General features: G+C 36.0%; 1 protein-coding gene across 8 annotated transcripts in view; it reads left to right on the plus strand.

Annotated features, from left to right (window-relative positions):
* The window catches only part of CDH18 (cadherin 18), a 537316-nt gene that overhangs the window by 101125 nt on the left and 412718 nt on the right, over nucleotides 1–23473 (plus strand). For 2 of the 8 annotated variants that reach the window (XR_002435171.1, XR_002435172.1), the window contains 2 exons: nucleotides 104–219; nucleotides 3913–13012. The exons of 1 other annotated variant lie outside the window; for it this stretch is intronic. The gene's annotated coding sequence lies outside the window, so the exon portion shown is untranslated. Of the gene's footprint in view, nucleotides 1–103; nucleotides 220–3912; nucleotides 13013–14762; nucleotides 15285–19616; nucleotides 19702–21053; nucleotides 21684–23473 lie in introns of those variants that run through there. 5 more of the 8 variants (XR_002435173.1, XR_002435175.1, XR_002435176.1 and 2 more) reach the window with 5 other exon arrangements.

Below are 23473 nucleotides of genomic sequence, written 5' to 3' on the forward strand. Positions count from 1 at the left end.
AATATTATCTTTGACTTTCTCTCCACATGACTAGTAATTGTGAAGATAAATTCTGTGATTAGTAAAAGTTCTTTTAAAAGATACCTTTTTTTTTTTGGTACAGATAGATTCTATGTATGATCTCTTTGTCCTATCCTGTGCTGCAGTAACTCCAGATTCACCATGTGACTTTTGATGTTCTTACTGGGGAAAAGATCCAACACTGAGGCCATTTTGGAAGTAAGTGTGTATGCTGATAGACTGCATTCTAGCTGCTGCCTAATCCATACCCATGGACTACCGAGTACACAAAACAATTGTGATTTTTTTCTTATGTTTCTCCAGTACGTGGCTACTATTTTTTTATGTTTATTTTTCCAAATAAATATGGGATTTTGATTGTCTGCCCACCTTTAATGTTGATCAATAATGCCTAGAAGTTCAAAAGTAACTGAATAATCATAGAGTCACCAAAGTTGGAAAAGACCTACAAGATCATCTAGTCCAACCATCCACCTGCCACCAATAACCCCACTAAACCATGTCTCTCAGCACAACATCTAAATGTTTCTTGAACACCTCCAGGGACAGTGACTCAACCACCTCCCTGGGCAGCCCATTCCAGCGCCTGACCACTCTTTCAGAAAAGTAGTATTTCTTAATGTCCAGCCTAAATCTCCCCTGGCGCATCTTGAGTCCATTCCCTCTTGTCCTGTCACTAGTTGCAAGAGAGAAGAGGCCGACCCCCAGCTCACTACAACCTCCTTTCAGGCAGTTGTAGAGAGCAACGAGGTCTCCCTTGAGCCTCCTCTTCTCCAGACTGAACGATCCCAGCTCCCTCAGCTGTTTCTTATAAGGCCTGTGCTCCAGATCCCTCACCAGCTTCATTGCCCTCCTCTGAACATGCTCCAGGGCATATAATATAGCATTAATATAATGATATAACATTAATAACGCAATCCTATATATTTTCTTTATTTGGGAATCTAGACCAAGAAAATTCACTGCTTTCTTACATCCGTGTGCAAAAGAATTAACAATCTGACCTACCTTTTTCTCTTTATACTTGCCCGGACACAATAATTCATCAAGTCATGAGAATTTGATTCATCAATAGATTGCAATTTTCTTTTGCATGTTTATGCCTAAAGCAAAGGGACTATGTTACAGGGGTTCTCTGAAAGTAATACCTCCTATTTTGTTATGGTGGCTCACAACATCAGAGAAGGGTGTTGGTGGTATGGCAGTAGAAGTTGTACCTTTCCACCCATATTCCATTTTTTTTTGCTGCTGTGTGACAGATGGCAGCAGAGGGGCAGTCTGACAAAATGATGTCTGACATGGAAGTGCTTATGAAGCAAGGGTATGCAATCGAACTCCTCCATACAGGAAAAAATGGCACCCACTGATGTTCACTGACACTTGCTGAATGCTGATGGTAACCAAAAGGTGGATGTGAACACAGTGAGGCAGTGGGTGGAGCATTTCAACAGTGGCGACAGTGACAGAATGTTACAGCCATTAAACCTCTACTGGCATTTGGAGACCTGAAATATAAGGATATGGGATTTATCAGGGCATGTTGTCAATGGCTTTTCAGCATAAGGTTAGCCAGGTACATAAACTCTAAGGAAACAGATAGAGAAAATACAGAAGAGCTTATTTCCCTGACCAAGATTTAAAAAAAAAAAAAAAAAATGTGTTTGTCCTCAGGAGATTGTGTAAAAGTGCAAAGCTTATTAAGCAATGTATAGGCAATAGGCTACATGCAGGGAAGGGCAGAAATCAAGGTGGACTGGAAAGGATCAAGTATGGGAGAATGGAGAGAAGGTTGGATAAATCTCCTATGCCAGTTGCATGTAAGCATGTATGATCCTTATGGTTGTGTGGTGCAACCTAATGGCTGTAGTCTGTCTATTTTCTGTGTAATCTTGCTGCCTGCTCTACGTCTGTTTCAGCAATGCAATTCCCAAATAAATTTAAAGCCCGGATATCTGTCGTGTAGGAATGAGAACAGCATCTTCGAAGACTGAAGGGCCAGTTACTGTGCGAGGTGTATAGGATTCAGGCAGGGCTATTTGATGAGCTTAAAGCTCACAGTGGTATTTAATGGCTCTATGAATATCAGTGTGCTAGTGTGGCGTGTACTGCTAAACAGGCTTCAGTACAAGTATTTGCATTCATCTTACATTTAAACATATTTTGAATTGTTATTCAGATACTGATATTCTTGAATACAAATAATTGTGTTGGAGACTTTTTGCTTGCAAATACCTTATTTGTGAGTGTTTGCTGGGTTTTGTAAAAGGTAAAAGATGTGTATGTAGCTGAGCAAAACTGCTGATAAAATGTTATCCACTTCACCAAAGACATTAATAATTTACAGTGTTTTGGATTTCTAAGTACAAAACACATATATTTTTATTTTGAGATAAATATAAGTTCTGAACGTTCGCACAGTAACTTTTTTCTGTCTTACAGCTCTAGATTAGACTCTCTGCTAGTTTTTTACAGGATGAGTAACAGAGAAGTTACTTCTGGATTTTTTTTCCACAACTGTCTGTAGGTTTACTTGGCAGTATATTGGCCACTGAATTCCTGGAATGCTTCTGTTGAAAACATAAATCAGAGGCTGGTCAACAACATTTTTAGCCGGTGTTTGTGCTTTGTTCTTATTTTTGTTTTGTGTTTCAACATAAATGTCACATCCTGTTCATAGACTGCAGTATTGATGATTCATTAATATGTGATACACTATTCATCAATAAAAGTCAACATGAAGCAGCTTTGTTTACACAGTGAAAACCAGGGTGCAATATGGGAGCTCTCAGGGACTCACTGCAGCAGCATGGTGTCCCACCACATTGTTGAGAAAAGAGCTGTGCTGGTCCTAGTCCTAAAGAGGGCCACTTAAATTGAGCTTTATGCTTCAGAAATGGTAATGAGAAGACATAGTCTGAGAAGGAATCAGATATTGTGTGCCTAGGAGGAAAAATGGAGTTTGTGTGATATAAACAACAATGTGAATTTTGCTGGCAAGATTGATTTGCTGTCTTTTAGTTCAAAGTTTTTTCTGTTGCTGTAGTTATTAAAGAGCCTGCAACTGCTATCACATCTGACTTCACTGTTCCAATGTGAATGAGTAATTTGACTGTCACACCTGACTTTTCTTTTGTTATTATGTACACTATACTATTGGTATGAGTGAATTTCTTATGGGTCAGATTTGAAAATTTCTTACTCTTCTCATGGGGCAACTTTTGCAAATGCCACTAAAAATAGGAAGTAACTACTTCATACTCAAATCCGTTACATTTAGAGGGTATCTTTTGCAGAATGTGTATGGGAAGGAACAAAAAGCACTGCCAGCCCTACTTTCCCCTTCTGAGTACTGCCATCTATACCATTTGCACACAGACAAAGGATGCAGTAATTAACAGACCTGCTGTTTGTGCATGATCCTGTGTATCCTGCTAGATATGCAGCAGAGCTATAACAGCCTTTGTGAATAAATAAAATACAAAGTTGCTTCGCATCAGGAGGGCCTGCTTCATTTTTATACCAGTGAAAAAAGCACTCAGACTCTATACAGTATCAATTAAAATGCTATTTATTAGATTAAATGCTATAAAGAGAGGACAGCATAATTAATCTTTCATCCCTTCAGATGCTGGGAACAGCTATCATGCAGCATTGAATTGGTTTCCTTGATCTGGATGCAGCATGCTGAGTAGATCCTATCTGCAAAAGGGTTACCCCATGTTAGTCAGCCAAGCTCTTGCAGGATTTTCTCTGAAGAAAATATTTATCCTTCCTAATGTCAAATAGAAAGGATGCTCACAGGAGAAATTGTTGCTAAGTTATATGAAAAGGATTTGCAGGTGTTGGCACTGAGTAGCAGCTGCCTTCAGGCTCCTCTGTTACAATCAACAGCCAAGGTGATTCCATGGCCAAAGAACATGTGCAGCACTGGCTCCAGTGTCAAGCTGTTTATGCAACTTGGCACATGCCTGGACCTACTGGAGTTGCCTGTGATGTGAACTGCAAACTCTTTGATGTATGGTAATCTTCTGCTTGGGATCACTGCATCGGCCCAAGAGACAGAAGCTCAGGATGCATGCCAGAAGAGCATGAAGGTATGATTAATTTAATAATGATAAAATGGAGATTTCTTCTCCCCACTCTGACTAAAGAAAAATAATTAAAGCAGATAATGAGAAGAAGTGATAAGAACAAACAGTGGTGTCTTGAACATTATGACAAATTATTTCCTTATTTTAACTACTTTGAGTGGGGAGGAACATAAAGCAGCAGTGAACTAGACTTAGATATAATGGCTGCTGATTTCTTGTCACAACTTCAGAAAATATTTGTGCTTGTTGGTGAGAGAAGGCATTAGTGCTTGCAACTCATTGCTGCCATGTAGTTCATACTCCAGGACTAAGTATTAATTTCTGAAGCAAGATGATTCTTGATAAGGTAAGGTCAGCTTGATAGTCATCTGTATTTTTTCCCTCTTTCGTTAACTTCTCTGGAGACCACGTAGCATTTTCTGCTGTGAGCTGGAAGGTCACAGCTTGTTAATTATTGTGATTACAGACTTCTGCTGACTCAGTGCAAGAAATGCAAGATGAAGGTATGAATTCAGCAGGGTGCAAAAGTTGAACTTGATTTGAATTAACACTATACTGACCGTGTCCAGCTATCTTAAAAACAACACTGACGTAAGAAGAAGGGGATTCTTAAAAGTTAGCTTTTTTTTTTTTCTTGTGGATGAGAGGGGAATGTCATATGCGAATGAAAATAAATTCTTAGGCTTATGTATAACCACCATAGAGAAGATATCTATCCTAGAATTAAGCATTAAGCAATTAGTTTTACAGAGAGCCTTTTCTTCCTTTGACTGTCCTTTGTTGTTGTTGTTATTGCTTACCGCAGAAGAACAATAGTTTTTTTTTCCTAAACTGTGTTTTAAAAACAGCAGTATCATTTTTCTAGGGAAAATTCTGACTCTTAATATTAAAAAAAAAATTAAAAACAGGAAAATAGATAGTTTAAAATCCGATGCTGATAAACTGTAATAAATACAAGCTTGATATCATTGCAATTCATTGGAAAAGAATGCAAGAAAGGGGTATAGAGCTAAATTCTAGAATGGCAGCATACTTAAACACTGAAATTTAGAAACACCTGAGATTTTGAGTGGAAATAAAGATTATTTCACCTTGGCAATTAATATTAGATTATGCTGAAAGGTAACATAACAGTATTTTTAACTGGTCTTGCTTTATGAGTGGGACAGGAGGGAATTTATCACTAAAATAAAAAGTTGTTTTTCTTGTCCTCTTCTATTCAAGCATAATATCGATGTGAATTTAGTACTTGTCATGAGCGACACAAATTCAATCAGGATCTGAAAATGGAGTTGTATTTCTTCTGTCTCATTAATAGAGTAATAGATTTTTCTACTCTTAACTATGTGGGGAGAATTCTCTTCTCCCTTATGTCTTATTTATTTATTTATTTATTGGTAAATTTCTTTTTACTATAGAAAAGTTAAGATTGAATTTCATGTTGAAGATGAATTATGGCCATTCTCATCAACTCCAAAAGTCAATTTCATAGTGATTTATTAGATCTTATACTGAACTTTAATACTGAACTGAGTATTCTTAGGCAAGCACTTGTAGTCTTGAGCACAGAAGGAAGGCCATGTGTAAAGCCAGCTAAAGATTTATATTTGTAGCTTCAGATATATTCCCCACTCCATATGTGGGATTTAAGGAGTTAAGGAAAAACAGGAAAGTATTTGGAGATGCACACTACGCCTAAACTCACACACAAGTGCAATGTAGCAGAGTAAGATTATGCTGTTGCGGCATTACTTCCTTGTGCTGAGATTAGAGTAGTTGATGATTGTCATAGTGTGATGCACTTCCAGAAAATCTGAAATCTGTGATAATGGCTACTTTATTAAGGAAGACGTGGAGCAAATCTCCCCACTACAGGCTAAATTGTGATTTTGTATTTTACAAATGAAAAATAACATACTACAGGATCTGCAAATTCTTGCAAGGAAATACCTGTACATGTGAATGCAAAACTTGCTTTGGAAGAAATTACTGAAGAAATTTGTTACAGATTTGTAAGTTATAGATCAGACTGTTCTTTGAACCTATTTTTTTTCCAGAGCCAAGTTTGCCTCATAAAATTTGTTTTTCTTGTTATCATAGTCCGGCATATCAATCTAATGTTTCTTCCAATAGAAGAAGTGTGTGGTTACTGAGATATTTCTGTGTGGAATAGAAGCTTTTGAAAAAATCCCTACTCTTTTTTTTCAGGTTGTTTTCTGGATGGCTGGTACATGACACTCTAAGTACAATATGGGTGAATACATTTCTTTCTTCCTCCTTTCTCCATTTCCTTTCTTCATTTTTCTTCTTCCCCACTGGCCTTCCTTTCTTCCTTTAGGAGGACTAGAGATCAAGGAATTCTGAAACTTAGGAAACATCATAAAGTAACTTTTATTTTACCCATTCAGTATCTTTACAACAGGCTACTCCTGCCTTCAGTGTGTTTCAGATTCTTAAGGGAATCCTTTTTCCTTTTTCTTTGATAACAGGTTGAATCTCGAAATGTTAATGTGCATCGGACAGAAAAATGGGCTTTGAAAATGTTTGATGTTTAGCTTACAGAGAATTGGAGAACAGACTGGGGGGTGGTCAGAAGGTTAATAGGCTGCCTCTCATAGTGCTGAAGAAGGGAGCGTTATTTTTTTTGCTAGATAGACAATAAAGGTTGTAACTCTTCTGCAAGTTCTACCAATGATTTTTCCAGCTTTCTGGCAGTGGAGTTGTTTAGATACTCAGGGAGAATAAATAGTTTAAGCAGCTGGGAATCTAAGTCAGATTATTGTTTTATAGGAATATCATATAAAGAACAGCATTCCCATCTGCCCTGTTTGACTGTAGTTTAACGAAAGTATAGCAGTCTTCCAATTAAGGACTTGAATATAGTATCCTGTATTTCAATGAACTTTTAACATTCCCAGTGTTGTAAATCTACACAAGACAGTGTAAGATTATGTACTAGCTTCTTTTTTGAGGAAACTGAACAGCATAAAAAATGGATTTTACAGAATTTTAAAAAATCTGTAAGACGTTGTCATGGTTTTGTGATTTTTTGTTGTCAGTATTCCACATCATAACATCATGTAAAGCACTGGCAGTTAAAGAGTTAATGTCCTGGTTTCTGTAGACTGCCTTTTTTGGGTGTTTGGTTTTCGGAGGGGGAGGGGAGGAGCTGCACTCCCCAGGGGTCTTTGCTTCTGGAGGGGCTGGTGAAGCCACCTGGCAGACTGGGAGTTTGCTCTCTTCCTATGCGGTGGAGAAGCACATGGTCCCCCTGCAGCTTACGGTGTAAGATTCTCAGCTTTGAACTCTCTCTGTTTTGTTTTATTGGCCTCAATTTCGATATCATATTTAGTAAATTAACGTTCCTCCTTAGATTGGTGCCACTGTTTTATTTTAGACCCGTCTATGGTTTTCTTACCCTTCTTCTTTTCCCTTTGTTTTCCCCAGGGCGTGGGTCTGCGGGTCCCCTGGCACATTAGACACTGGACCGGTCCGGGCTGGCCCCTAAACCGCTGGAAGTTTTTTTTCTCCTTTCTCTCTTTTCCAGGCCTGTGGGCCTGTGGGCCTGCTGTCCCCCTGTCACAGACACAGATCCATAGATAACGCCGTGTCAGATGTTTATCTAGATGCATGCCTATGCACTGAATGACGCTGAGAGAAAAGCAGAAAATTCAGTTTTGAAGTTTTCATGCAAAAAAATTGTGTTACAGTTAAAATAAGTGGAGCAGAAGTCCATTGAGGGAGTAGGTAGGTTAAAACAGAAGCACTATTTCTTCCAATTTAATGAAGCAGTTGATGATCATCCAGAATGTCAAAGCATTTAAAAGCTCTTGGGGAAACCTTCAGGTGAATCAAGAGAACTGTCTTAAAAGCACTTCATCCCTGTACCTTCATAGTTTAATAGAAAAAGAATATTCTCTCAATAAGTATTTATTTGAGTCCATTTCTTTATAGTGAGTGTAAGTAAATACAGATATTAGTCTGCAAAAGGTAAATACTGTAAATATAATGTAAATACAAATACTGATTGTTTTTCTGCAACCACTCCGTATTACTCTAAACCAGTGCCTGTTTCACCTTTAGCTCTCCTGAGCATATGCTTCACAGCTGAAGTCTAGGCTGCCTTGCACTACGCATATCTAACTGTGAAATTCTACAGGTAGCTCTGGAGTATTTTAAATTTAGTTTCTCAGAGTGATGATAGATGCTGTCAAAGATAATTTGTCAGACTGACACTCTTGGCACAATGGGTAGTTCTAGTGAAAATATTTGTATATTGGCTGAAGAGAATACAATTACCTGTAAGTCATTTTGCATAAAAGATAAAAGGAAAGCAACTCTGACATGCTTGATAGAGGTTAGCAAACCATTCAAATCTAATCTAATTTTGTGAGTAGTTTCATTCACGACACAATTTTCTTATAATCGGAGAGAAAACGGATGCTTAAAGTCAGGTAATATAATTAAATTGGTTGCAAGTAAAATATACTTCCCACTATTCTACTTTTGGAAGCTCACATTGCATATAACCAATAAAAGTATATACCTGCTTTTAATCCGTGCAAGATGCAATACATTCAATAAAGATTTGGGGTTTCTCAGGGGAATGAGACTTAGCTTTTCAATTTTGAGGCAAGAGTGAAATTGGCTTAATAGAGGATATAGTTCAGTGATACTTTAAGATAGTCTTTAAATATTTATCCATTCAGAAATGTATCTATTTAACCTGACAATAGACAGAAGGAAGACTTCTTCCTTCCCATGATATAACCTACTCTGGGGAGGATTAATTTTCTCTTTATGTATTTACATGTTAAAGAAAAAAAGCTTGAGATAGACCAGTTACTATCTGTACACGTAACTGTGTTAGGATGTAACAAAGGCCGCTCTGAAAGTAATGCCTGCTGATTTATTATGTTGACCCACAGGGTCAGGGGCAGATGTTGGTGGTGTGGCAGTAGATGTTGAACCTTCTCACCAAAATTCTGTTACATTTTGTTACCATGCGACAGATGGCAGCAGCAGTGCAGTCTGACAAAATGACATCTCACATGAAAGTGCAGATGAAGCAAAGGTGTGGAATTGAATTCTTCCATGCAGAAAAAAATTGCATCCATTGATATTCATCAGTACTTGTTAAACATTTATGGAGACCAAACAGTGGATGTAAGCACAGTGAATTGGTAAGTGTTGCATTTCAGCAATGACTCTGTCGTAGGAGCTGTGAAGCAGTGGGTCATCTCTACTGGTGCAGATTTTTAGGAGAGTGTCATGCAGGATCTTGTTCATCATCAGTGAGAAAGCAGAGCTAATGGTGGTGACTATGTTGAAAAACAGTGTTTTGCAGCCAAGAATTTGCTTTATCAAATAGTGTTATTGTGTTCTTTGTATCTGTTGTAATTTCCATGTAAATAAATAGGAGGCATTACTTTCAGAGGGACCTATGTATTAAAATGCAGAGGTAATACAAATATAATAGAAATTTAAAGAGAAGTATAGCACCTGAAGCTGTGAGTAAAAATAATGAGCTTGTTCCAGAGATTAACTTAGACTCTATTCCCTAAATCACAGTCAATGAATAATTCCTGCTCAAATAGATAGTAGGAGTTGTTAATTCTTGTGGTAGACAGCTCAGTCCCCAGGTGGAGTTAAACACAACACCTCCTGTTCTGTAAAACTGCTTATGCTAATAACAGCCACGGGGAGTAAAACTATTCTAAACTTGAACTTTCATAGCAGGACTAGTGACTGTTCTAAACTACACACGCAGAATCAATGTGACCTTATATATATGTACACAGATACACGTGTGCCACTATATAGTGGCATATACACTTACGACACTACCCTCTTGAATAGTCTTTGTAGCATAAGCTATACAACCTGCTGCTAGCCCTGTGTGTGCTGTGGCTTTCTACTGTTTCAACAGGTTTTTTGTGTCCTCAAGTTATCAGTATGAGCAGAATTCACCTCCCTTTCCTATGCTAACTTCTCAGAATGTATTTCTATTTTCTTCAGTATGTTGTCTCCTAGAAAGATTTTTCCATCGAACTATACAGGAACCCATTCACATGAAAACTCACACCAAAGATGCCTTTTGGTATCACCAATCTGCACAACACTGTGAAAATTAATTGTATAGCATTGTCAATTTACATGATCACTAGCATTTTATTAGCTCAAAATTAATCTCATTTACTTCATGAAATCATAGAATCATAGAATACCCCAAGTTGGAAGAGACCCACAGGGATCATCATCCTGGCTTCACACAGCATCACCCAAAAATCAGACCATATGTCTGAGAGAATTGTCCAGAAGCTTCTTGAAGTCTGGGAGCTTGGAGATGTGACCACTGCCCTGGCGAGGCTGTTCCAGTGCTCAACCACCATTTCATTGAGGAACCTCTTCCTGATATGCAGCCTCCTCTGTCACAGCTTTATGCTGTTGTTCCCTTAGATTATATTGCTGTCACTGTCACCAAAGAGAGGAGATCAGCACCTGCTCCTCCGCTCATGAGGAATGTGTAGGCCATGGTGAGGTCTCCAGTAAGTCTCCTCTAGGATGAACAAACCAAGGGACTTTAGCCTCTCATCAAATGTTTTCTCCTCTATAATCTTCATAAGCTTTGTAGCCCTCCTTCGGACACTCTCTAGTAGCTTTATGTCCTTTTTGTAGTGCCTAAAACTGCACACAGTACTCAAAGTGAGGCCACACCAGTGCAGTGGTGTGGAAAAGCATACTTGTAAACATAAGCATCTTTGCTGCATTATGACAAAAACTATCATGACTAATAAAGTAATATGTACAAATACAATTAAAAATGCTGTAAGGTTCTATAATAGATGCAGAATAAAATTTCCCTCCCAGTTCCATTTCTTAAAAGTGTATCCCAAGTATGTCCTCATGAGACATTAATAGTGTTGAGATGTTTCTGTCTTCATGTTACTGTTTTATTAGCCAGTATGTTCTTTTTTTCTGTATTAACATGCATGAGATTACATGTACAATAAGTATCCAATTATTTTACAGAGGTACATATTACCTATCTTATTGTTAGATAGCTTGAGATCACTGTCATCTAATTTAGTCCAGGGTCATGTAGTGCTGTTCCTGGTCATTACCTGCAAAAGAAATGCATAATAATGATTATCTTCTGGTGATCTTATAATTACTGATAATTATGATTCTCAGTAACTTAAAGTGTTAACTAAGCAAGCAAGATTTGGATTTTTTTTTTCCCTGAAATACAGAAAACAACACTGTAAAAACAAACAAACAAACAAACAAACAAAAAAACTCCACCATTTTAGATTTTAAATAACATCATAAAACAATGCATTTACACCTAAAATGGCATCTGTTACTATATTCAGTGACTGCAGCTGCTTAATATATTACAGAATGGCCTATAAATAACATTATTTCAGAACAGATAGATGTGTGCAGTACCAAAACAGGAGCATATTTATCTCTGTCCTAAGGCCAACAATAGCTAATCTTGCTGGTCACTGATGCCAAAGTTACTTAAGGAGCAGTGTAGTGTAGTGATTTTTGTGCCAGCCCAAATCTGTGTCACTCCCACTGTTGGTATTAGTGTGCAGGGATCGTCGTCACAGCTTTAGTCACTTATGAGCTGTTTAATTCGGGACCTTAAATGTCCTTCCTTCATTATAGAAATATTATCTGTTTGCACATTAATGACCTTTGACTTTATAAAGATCTTGATACTTTTAGTAGCTCAACAAATAAAAGATAGAATTTTTTTAATATGTTTAAACATGTTCATTTAGAAATTGAGAATAAGATATTTTTTCTTTCCACATGGCATGACTACTTGTTTGTTAGTAAGAGTGTTCTATGGCAGCATGTTGTACAGTATAAGCCAGTTTCAAATCTGATTATGAAGTTTAACTAGCATTACCACAAGCAGTATTTTCTTTTAATTTTTCATGAGTAGTGCTCAGAGGTAAAGCAGTTTTATAAGTTTAGTCAGTAGTTACCGAAGCTGAAAATGTGTAGGTAGAAATGCCACAGAGTCACCTGCCAATCAGAGTGAAGTGGAGGAAAAAAAAATAAAAAAAAAAAGAGCTTTGCAGTGTAGGAGCAGTCAAAAGGATTATGTCTTAATAGTTTTCTTGGCAAAAGAGAATCATGTAAGATAAGAATCAAGTACTCTTCTCATTTTATGTTCAGGCATTCAGAAACTCTGCTCAGCATTTTGAGAACTAAGACTCCATGATCTAAGAAGGAACTGTAGACATAGTTCTTCATTTTGTACAGCATAAATCCATTGTGTTTCCATTTTCTACTTGTAATAAAATAAAGGTTCAGGGAAGTAGCATATAGAACTGTAATTTACTCAGTGTTTTTTCTTTGTGTTTTGGATAATCTCTTAGGTTAGACAGATAGCAATGATTATAACATGGCTGAGTAGAAACAGCATTTCCCCTCTCTGACACTGAGAAATGTTTAAGAAAATCTTTGGAATCTTGATTGCTTCATCCACACTTCCATGTCAGACACCATTCTGTGAGACTGCCCCTCTGGTGACATCGGTTGCATGGCAACAAAATATAGCAGAATATTGTTGGGAAGGTTCAATCTCTACTGCCATACTTCCAACTTCCAGTCTGATTTTATGGTCTATTATATTAAAATAAGAGGTATTACTTTTGGAGCACCCCTTTGAGATCATCACAGAGTTCAGCATGAACTTCATTTACTCTATTTTGAAAGCACCATGCACTCTAGAAATAAGTGTTTTATTCATGATTATACTTTTTAAATATCGTCAAATTATTAATCTATATGTAGTCAATTCATATGAAGTAAAAGTGTAATTTTTGATTCAGATTTATTGTTGGAAATTATTCAATAAATGCCTAATGTTTATGTTAGCTTTTGTGTCTATGTGTGCGTGTGTTAGGTTGTTTTTTTTTTTTTTTTTTTTAGTTTTTACTAAGAAAAATTTTTTTGTATTCGAAGCATTTGCAATGTAGTATTGAGCTAGCTTAACAGATTTTTGACTGTTTGCATCTAAGGGAAGTTTCTTCCCAAGGTATTCTGAAAATACAAACAACAAAGAAAATGAAAGATGCCAAAAGGATATGAAACAGTATATATTCCAGGTACATTTTTTGAAAAGAAAATCACATTTTATCTTTTACATCTTCTGAGACTAGGAAAAAAACAGTGATATTGAAGGTACTGCATAATATATATGACCTATAACATCTGTTGCTTCATCCATCCAAAATCATAGAATCGTGTGGGTTGGAGAATACCCTTAGGACCAACCATCACACAGTGCACCACTAAACCACATCCCTATGTATCCCTAAGTATCACGTCCACACTTCTCTTAAATACCTTCAGGGACAGTGACTCCACCACTTCCACAGGCAGCCTGTTCCAATACCTAACAACTATTGCAGTGAAGAAATGCTTCCTAATGTCCAATCTCAACCTCTTCTGATGCAACTTGAGGCTGTTGCCTCTTGTGCAACACATGTCACCTGAGAGTAGAGACCAACAGCACCCTTACTGCTATCTCTTTTCAAGTATTTGTAGGAAACAATGGTGTCCCCTCTCAGCCTCCTCTCCTCCAGACTGTTTCGCTCCAGCTTCCTCAGCTGGTCCTCACAAGTCAACAAGCAGCTTTGTTGCTTGTCTCTGCAAAGTCAACTAAACCTTCTTTCTGTAGTGATGGGCTAAAAACTGAACACAACACTTGAAGTACAGTCACACCAATACTGAGTACAGAGGACCAATCACTCCCCAGTCCTGCTGGCTGCACTCTATTTTTTATGCAGGCCAGGATGTTATTGACCTTCTTGGCCACCTGGGCATGCTGCTGGCTCATGTTCAACCATTATCTCCCAGGTCCTTTTCTTCCAGGCAACTTTCCAGCCACTCTTCTCCAAGCCTGCAGCAGTGCATGAGGTTGGTGTGATGCAAGTGCATAACACAGCACTGAGCCTTGCTGAACTTCATACAGTCGGCCTCAGCCCACTCTAGCCGATCCAGATCCCTCTGCACAGCACTCAAGCAAGTTATCAGTTCTGCTCAACTTGGTGTAATCTACAAATTGTTATAGTGAATAACCTTTCCTTGCCCTGAAAAATATGCTATGTACATTTAAATGCTTTTAAAAATCAGTTCAGAAAAATTATTCAGACTTCTTTCCCATGATTTTTTTTTTTTTTTTTTTTAAATTGGAGTAGTCACTGTGGGATTGTGATTCCTAGAGTTACTGTCATTCATTCAAAGAACAAGCTTCCCATGTGGTAGCTATACCCAGACAAGAAAAAAAAAGTCCTTGAATTAAAAACTCGGTGCTCAGAAATGAGTATTTTTCAAGAAATATTTGCAGAGAGAAGGTACTAAGAAAAATAGTGTCTGTAGCCAAGTTGCTAGTAGATAAAAGAATATTTATTTAATAATATGTGATGAATTAATTTTTACCCTCCTGATTAACATGAGGTTAATTATACTACTCTTTTCAGTAGGAGTAATAACTTGGTTTATTTTAAGAAACAAATAGTTACAACATTTCTACTCAGTGTAAGCCTGTTACTCTTCTTGTTCTGTTTGTTAAATTGAAACTAAAGGAAATTGACTGATTTTTTTTTTAAATCCAATTTCAAGTTTTACTCAAAGGAAACAGGATGTAAAGTTACGATTATGCACTACTTGTGACACTGGAAATTAAGGTATTTTGTTTTTACTTTTTGTTTAATTTTAAGATTTAAAATCTCAGCAAACTGTAGAAATCTGGAATTTATTCCCTCTCCAATTTAGAAATTGAAATTGGTTGCTCCATCTTGCAGCCTTAGGACCAAGAAGAGGGAATGAAATCACATATCTGCACCTAACCACAACCAGCCAGTAGTGAATCTAACGTTGTTATCTTTCTATATGTGATTGTACATAATACATACTATAAAATGGTAGGTTATTTCATTTTGTATGCACTTAAATATGTATTACATATATATGTTATATATTTTTATGTGTACACACACATCTGTGCTCTTTTCTTGTTTTACATTGTTTTACAAGGTACAACAAGAAAAACCTTTACCTTTTACAAGGTAAAACAAGACAGGAATCCATATGGAATATTTTAATCTGACCCTAAAATTACTTGTAGTTAACTGTTCAGAGACTGAGAGGTAAATTCTGATCTTTTCAAGGACACGGGGAAGTTTGTCTGAGCCACTGTAAATAACAACGTACAGTGATAATGAATCACTGTTTCTCAAGTGGACAGTGATGGAACTGTGATGCTCTTGCCTTGCATCTGCCACTTTTTTTTTTTTTTTTTTTTTTTTAAACATGAGCGAATAAAAAATTCTGCTGGAAACGGGCTTTTGGAGTAGAAATTTGATTTCCCCTGTTTTCTCTCATAGCTCTCAGAATGACCTTAAAATAAACTATTTTCTAATATAATCCCATTAAAATTAGTAACTGAACTTGAGAGTTTCCCATATTAAAAACAATAATCTTTTCCTTTTACAGGAATATGGAAACATTGGAAATATATAATTGGTCAGTGTGGAAATAAAGTGCATTGTCTTGTAATTCTTACTGAGGTCAAATTCCTTTAAGAAACAGAAGACTCGAGACAATGTTAATTTCTATCCCTGACGTAATAGGAAAACTATGAGAAGTTGTGGGTTTTTTTTGTTTTTTTTTTGGTGATGGCTGTGGGGCTGAACAGTGTTATCCACCTCTTTTCATACTTTAGCAATACGCTGTTCTCAGAGATATAAAAGCAGGATAGGTAGGAAGTGCAGTTGTGAAAGAATGTCTTTGAATGGACCCTGATACTAACTTTACTGAGTGCTTGGATGTTGGCTTCAGACATTGTTTTAGCTGAGCGTCGTTCCTCACTGTCGAAAGAAAGGTAGGAGCTGCTGATACATGGTACAAGGGCAGAACTGCATCTAGGCAGTTCTACTACCATTTATGACTTAATGAAACAGTGATTAGTACATTTAAAGGACACCTACTGCATTTAATTCATATCACATTCCATGCAAGTTTGCTAGATGTTAGAAATCAGGAATGTGAGAATGGCAGAGTTGTTTATGCAGAAGTAATGATACAATTTAGTTTGACATGTTTAAGCTGTAATAGGTGAAAAATCATTGTCTTGGAAGTTAATTGCATTGAGCAATAGGCTATTAAATTATCTTGTAAGAATTACAGAGTATCTTTGTCTTTCCCTTCTGTCTTAGGAGACACTATGTGTCTCACAGGATGCAAAGGAAAAAGAGAAAAATATAAGAAGTGGATATTTTCTGCACCTTTTCACTAAAGGCTTTTATTCTCTTCAATCATTAGAGATGCTTTTTCTTTCTAATCCTCACTTTCTGGAGTGTGTATGTAATATGTACGTTCCTGCGGGTGTTTATAAAACAAGGTTGATGTTTGTTTCTCTAGGGTCACATAGAGAAAAACCTACAAACTTCAGAACATTGTAAGTCACCCCAACACATTTTGAAAGCCTGGATTTTACCATTCCTGTCTCTAGGCAGAAAGCAGATGCATGCATATAATATTCATCACTTCTCTCAGTTCCATCTTTATCTATGAAAGTCAGACGTTGACTCTTTGTAGTGCACCATGCAGATCACATAATTTGGACAATCTAGACTCCATGGAGAATGGAAGTATATAGGATGAAAGTATTGGAAGTATTAGCTTATTCATGGAGAATGGTTTTACGCTGTGTTATGCAGATAGAACTAAAGTAAGTAAAGCAGTATAAGCTGAATTAGAGATTTGTCATAACCACAATAAGTTCTGGTTCACAATTCAAAAATAAAAACAAAGTATTTTGGATCTCAATACACTTCCTTGAGGAGGAAAAGAAGATATAGAGTCTACATTGTCAGTATCTATAATAAATGAGTACAGATTTTCACTCACTATTCTTATTTCACTCATTATTCTTATTTTACAATCTTAGTGTAATCTATCCAATACTTACAATTCAGTCAACTTCCTGATAAAATCAATAAAAAAGTGCATTTTCTTCAGTGGGAGCTAGATCAGGACTGCAATTAGTTTACTAATAGAACTTGATACACTTCTATTTTAAAGAACTTGAATGTATTAATATGTATACGAATACATGCACAGAAAGGTATTAATGCTAATTTTAGTTTAAGCATGCTGTCGTACCTCAGGGGCACAGTATAAATTTGCTAAAGAATCAGGAACTATTTTATTCAGGAGCTAAGTTTTGAATTAATATTTAATGAGAAATTTAACCTTGTTCTTCTGTGTTACGGAGTAGCTCTTAAGAGAACTTGCAGTGTAGCAGGAAAACAGGGAAAACAATATTTCTCATTCTTTTGAAGTGCAAGAGAACAGTTCAGTACATGGATTACAATGGTAATTGATATGTATCCAATAAAAATAAAACTCTTTAAGAGTAAAGTTCTTTATTGTTTATGAAGCATGAATGTAGCTCATTTTCATCTTAAATGTAGGAGAAGCTGGTTTTCTGATGTACGGAAGAAACATATTTCAAATAAAAAGCTCTTGAAATTCATTGCTACTAGCAGGATATACACTTATATATCTGCACGCTTATGGAACACCAAATTTAGATGAATAAATTAGAAATCAGATTGGCACTGACTAGCTTGAAAATTGCATTTTTCTTGCACGCAAGTGGTGTCCTCATAGATGTCACAACCATTCTACAATTTTAGTTAAATGGAAATTGTAAGCATATCTACTCATTTATACTGGTAGTACGGCAAAATTTTACTTTGTTCTGGAATCACAAATGTAGAGATAGAATTTTATTTTTGTGCAGGAAAAAATCATAAATTTAAGTTTGTGCATTAGACAGCAACAAAAAGTGAAGACATTGAGGGGACATCAGCAGTCCTTCTGCCTATGCAATCTATTTCTGTTTTTAAATACTCTCCTGGTTTACTGATGCTGAATTTGCTGGGTATCTCTGCACTGCATACACTGCATTTTGTATGACAATGAAAGCAGAACTGGGAATGCTGTCCTCGTATCAACTTATTAAATATATTGAGTTTCACCGCCTGTACAATGAAGAAGGTGCATCTGCATATTCTGATTTCTGATAAAGACAACTAGAACCTGAACACATGGTTATGTTGTCTTTGATGTTAAAAGATTACTAGTAAAAATGAAATACACCACTGTATGACTTGAATAGAATTTTTTAAATTGGAATTCACTTTTTTTGTATGCAACTGTTATTAATTTACAAATAAATTTGAAAGATCATACTTGATTTTTAAACTGAATTTAAATTGCCTAAGTGGAATAACCTTAATAGAACAGAACACTGTACATACAGTGTGCTAATTTAACAAGGAATCTAGTCATGATTAAGTCCTTTGTGTAAAATCCAAGCTTTTCTGAAAATACGCCATATCAGTGTGTTAGATTTCACGCTCTTATTATTGCAACCATGAACTGAAATTCTCTGGTTCTGATACAGAACCAGAGATGAGACATATTACTTTTAGGTTATGTATGGACATTCACAGCAAAAGCAACTTATGATTTAAGCATGAAGCATGCAATTTGAGTTTAGTATGGCCTCAATTTGATGGGTTATCTGCCATCAAAAAGAACTAGAGGATTGAAACGCTCTTTGCACCTCAGAACTTTAGTGCAAATCTGGAGTCCTTCTTAACCTATTAATGGAGAAAAATGTAGGTGTGAAATAAGCATATGACATGCCAATATCAGCACTGAGCCAAAGATAACTTTTGAGAGATGTAACTATTTTGGAAAAATCTACCAAACCTTACCTGACTCTTCACTTAAGTAGACTGACCCTGAACTAACAAAGGTTAGAGTCTATACACGTCAAATTCTGGTGGATGTATGCATTTTGGATTTAGTGGAAAATAAAAATAAAAACTCTCAAATACTTAAAAAGTAAAGTTTTTTACTGGTAAGAATGTCAATGAGGTCTTGAAACAATATTTTCATCAGTATTTGTATTGTGCTTGTTGTACTCTGGTATGAGAATTTGAGTAAGGCCTAATTCTGCTTATTTTTATGAGATTTATAAAATTGACTGTTGTTTATTTCCCCCCCTCATTTACTCTGTATTTTCAAAGCTATCACTCAAAATTATACTTATTTTTAACTTTAATGTGGGAATAAATAATTTTTTTTTTTTTAGTCTTGAGTATTATCTCAAGTGCTATCTTACTTTGCTGAACTGGATCTAACCATTAAGGTGTTCTGTCTCTAACTAATATAGGCTAAAAGTTGGATGTATATATTGAACAGTGACTTGTTTTTAGTCTTTGTTCTGTTTTTTTGTTGTTGTTGTTGTTGTTGTTGTTTTTATCTTGTCTGCAACTCAAAAAAGCATTTTTATTCAAGTAGCTTAGCATGTATTTAGGTACCTTCAGAACTGATGTTAGTGTGCCCTATTTATACAAACATTCTCCATAAAGTTAATAAATATTTTGTGAATTTTAGTGCAGATACAAGAATCCTGTATGTCCTGTTTATTTGCTGTGGAGCTCTTGGAACCTTTGGCTTTAGATACATATATAAATTTCAGGTCAGTAACTTCTTGTTTGTCAGAATGATCTCTTAAATATGTTTAAACTCAGGTTCTGCCTCAGATGTGTGTTAAAATATTTAGAAAGTCCCTGAGTGTGCAATAGTTCTGACATCTCTGAGTTTCTCTGATTTCTAGAAATAGTCTAGGAAAATGCATTTCAGCCTTCCAGTTTAGTTACTGTTTAGAAATAAGTAAAATCATTCATAAAGATTCAAAGCAGTTTTGCATTGAAGAATAACTTTCTTAAAATGATGTCATTACTGACTGTCAACTTATTTTGCTATAGACATCAATCTTCAGGGTAGAGCAATCCAACAAGAAGGAGAACAGAATATTTTCCTTCTATTTTCACTGCCAGGTTATTCTAAATAGAATTAGCAATGATTGTTCATGATTGGTGAAAGGAAGTTGAACAGTTGGGCTAAGAAGACCTGAACTGTGAGGTAGATGCAGTATTTAGATGTTAGAAGTTTGAGGTGTAGTTTCAATATAAGAATGCAAGAACCAAAGCACGTCTCATTTTATAGAGCCAAAGAGTATCAGAGGAGATCTGGAAGGCAAGTACAGAACTGAAATGATCAATAATGGCAATTAACAGCAAGTGCTTTATGGCAAGTTGAAATGTTGCTTCATTTTCTGGAATTGAAATGGAATTGATCTTCTGCCTTTTACTTCACCTTGCCTAGATTTGACTTGTAAACAGTTCATAGAAAGAGAGAATTGTCTCTCCTCCCAATAATTTTATTTGTCTCATCATTTATTTTAGTGCTTCAAATGCTTTTATGGATTTTTTCTTATTTTCTGGTCTCTTTGGTCCTCCTTATTCATCCTCAGATAATCTGTGATGCTTCTTTTTTGTTTGTTTCCACATAAAATCTCATGTTTCAAATATTTTCTGTTCAGTACACCTGCAATTAAATGTGCCCTTCTTGATTTCTGTATATTATTTGAAATTTCCACAAGAATTATCACATAAGGATTTTCCACATCCTGAAGAATAAAGATAGTGACCAGAATTAATTCATGCCACCAAGAAGTCAAGAGGAGTTAAGGGAATGGTCTTCCAAACAACCACAGTGCATTTCATGCAGCTCAACTCTAAGTGAAACTGGAAATTGCCTTTGCAGGGAGAGAAAGGAGGATTCAGAAAAGAGAAAGGAAGTAGTTTATGCAGATGTCACAGGTTTTTTTTATTGTTTGCTGTGTTGCATATTTTATTATTTTACAGAGGAATCTCATAAAATGCTTCTGGTAATATAGGTCTATTAGGGAGGCTGGATCCTTTCCTTTTGCAAACCTGGTGTGTGTAGTCTTGAATGCTGCTCTGTAATTTGTTGCTTTTGTTGTAGGTATAAGAGAATAGCTGTCCGCTATACTTGCAATTTGCTCCAGAAATGCTTTCTCATTATCTTCATTGTGGGTTTTGTGTCATGTCAATTGCAGCTGAGAAAGTCACAGATTATCAAGGTAAATTGCTGATATCCACTGTGGACTCAAGTTTTGTTGATGGGAAATATTTTCAGATTTGTGAGCACCAGGGATCACTGTGAAATACAGACACTTTAAAAGACTTGCCTACGACACCATCTGTAATTGCATGAGTATTTCCAGTTCTTTTTGCTTCTGCATACTAAAGACATCTCACTGTGTAAGAAGATCCAAAATTATCTGGGTTCTCTGTGTGTAAGAAAGAATAATATATGATTTGGCTTTTTCTCATGTAACTATGCCTTTTAGGGATCTTAAATAAAGAAAATGATGTAATGAAGACAATATGAGATTTTAATCTGATTTGAAAGACTGTAATATATTTTAAAATATATTTTATCAGGTTATTTAAATTTCAGTCTAGTCTTCTATACAGAGACATTAACTATACACTGAATAATCTAAAGAAAACCCCAACATTTACAATTGTATGGAAGGTTGTGGGAAATAGGTATATCTGTTGCTAGATAATTGTTCTGTACTTTCCTGAACACCCATTCACCTATATCTGGCAGATTCTTAGAGTCTCTGAGAGGGATAGAAAGGGGAAGGTAGTTCTTTTTTGATTATAGGAAGCTAAAGATGAAAACTGAATATGCAGCAATTTTAACTTAGTTACAACTCTAATGAAAAATAGGTGAAGAGGAGAATACATTTTTAAAAGTTAATGGATTGTGCAAGTTAACATTTGTGTTGTTCTTTTTGATGAAGGAATATATATACAAGACCAAGGCAACAGTGCAAAGGAAGACCTTAGGAAATGAGTAAGCGTTAAGAAGGTAGTAATTTAACAATCTGATTTGACAAGTAGTGCAGTGTTCTTTCCTAACGTATTTACAACTTGTTTTCTACCAATGACTCATTGATGGTCTGTAAGGTCAAGAACAATGCAGAGAAAATAGATTAGTGATGTTGGCAAAAATGGAAAGCTCTCTATTAAGTTCTCAAACTATTTTACTCGATGTATTTAACCAATATTTCTCAAAGCTCTGTTGGTATTAGAAAATTATGAAGCTTCAGTGATATTTCAGAAGCTTTTGTGAGAATTGAAGAGGGCAGATTTAGACTAGATATTAGGAAGAAATTCTTTATACTATTGAGTGTGGTGAGACATTGGAACAGGCTGCCCATTGAGGCTGTGAATGCTCCCTCCCTGGAAGCATTCAAGGCCAGGCTGGATGGGGCTTTGAGCAACTTGGTCTAGTGGATGATCTTCCTGCCTGTAGCAGGGGCACTGGAGCTAATCTTAAAAGTCCCTTCTAACCTAAACCATTCTATGATTCTGTGATGAATTAGGACCTCAGTGATTATGTTCTGAGTTTTAAAACTTTCTTAGCAATTTAGTATCAATAGAAAGTAGTCTCTGATATGCTTCTCTTCAAATTATATTATCAACAAACATTTTTCTCTAGGTACATTTTTCTTTGTTTCACTGAATTCATGCAGTTTTTTTAAATTTTTTTCCCTATATATGCTCAAAATCTAACTAAACTGTCACTTATGTCTTTTATTTATGTCAAGAGTTCACTGTTCTACTTTCTACACTAATGATTCACCTGACACTTATTTTTTTAAGTCAAGCAAGATTTAATTGTACTAAATCTAGAAGTTGATCTGACACTTACATTCATTATCCATTCTGTGCCTCTCTAGGGGAAAATTCGGATAATCCTGCTCATAATGAATCTTTGAAATTTTGAGTTTTATTTTCAAGTCTCCACTTTTTACTCTCATGTCATTATTGAAAGAGAACTGGAGAATATGCAGCAGATCTACAACTGCTAGGTAGTAAGGAATTGCAGTTTGTGGACCCAGACCACTCATTAACCAGTTTGGAAACAGGCACTTCATCCAAACATGTGCTTTGTTTGATGTCACATTAGTAGGACAGCTGAAGATATCACTGCAAGTAAATACAGAGGTTCACCTCAGTAGTTTTTGAAAAAGTTGGTGTATATTTTCAGTTATCTTTATGAAGCTTCCCAAGCAAGAAATATGTAAAAGGTTGTTGCGAGCAGGGGGAGAAGCCAAAAGGGTGTTGGATAGTGATTTTGCTGGAAAATTTCACATTGGAAAGATGTTGATCATTATAAAAATAAGTTTTGTAGCTGTTGCAATGTTTCCTTACCTAAAGAATGAGAATTCTTTTGTAACAGCCTTCTTTGCATACATTCCTGGAAAAGAGAACTAATTACTATATTGCTAAATTTCTATAAGTGTCCAGATTGCTGGTTTAAATTTTTTTAATTCAGTGTTTCTGAAAGTGAAATTGATAAAACTG

The sequence above is a fragment of the Numida meleagris genome, chromosome 2, assembly GCF_002078875.1.
Source record: "Numida meleagris isolate 19003 breed g44 Domestic line chromosome 2, NumMel1.0, whole genome shotgun sequence".
NCBI classification, from domain to species: domain Eukaryota; kingdom Metazoa; phylum Chordata; class Aves; order Galliformes; family Numididae; genus Numida; species Numida meleagris.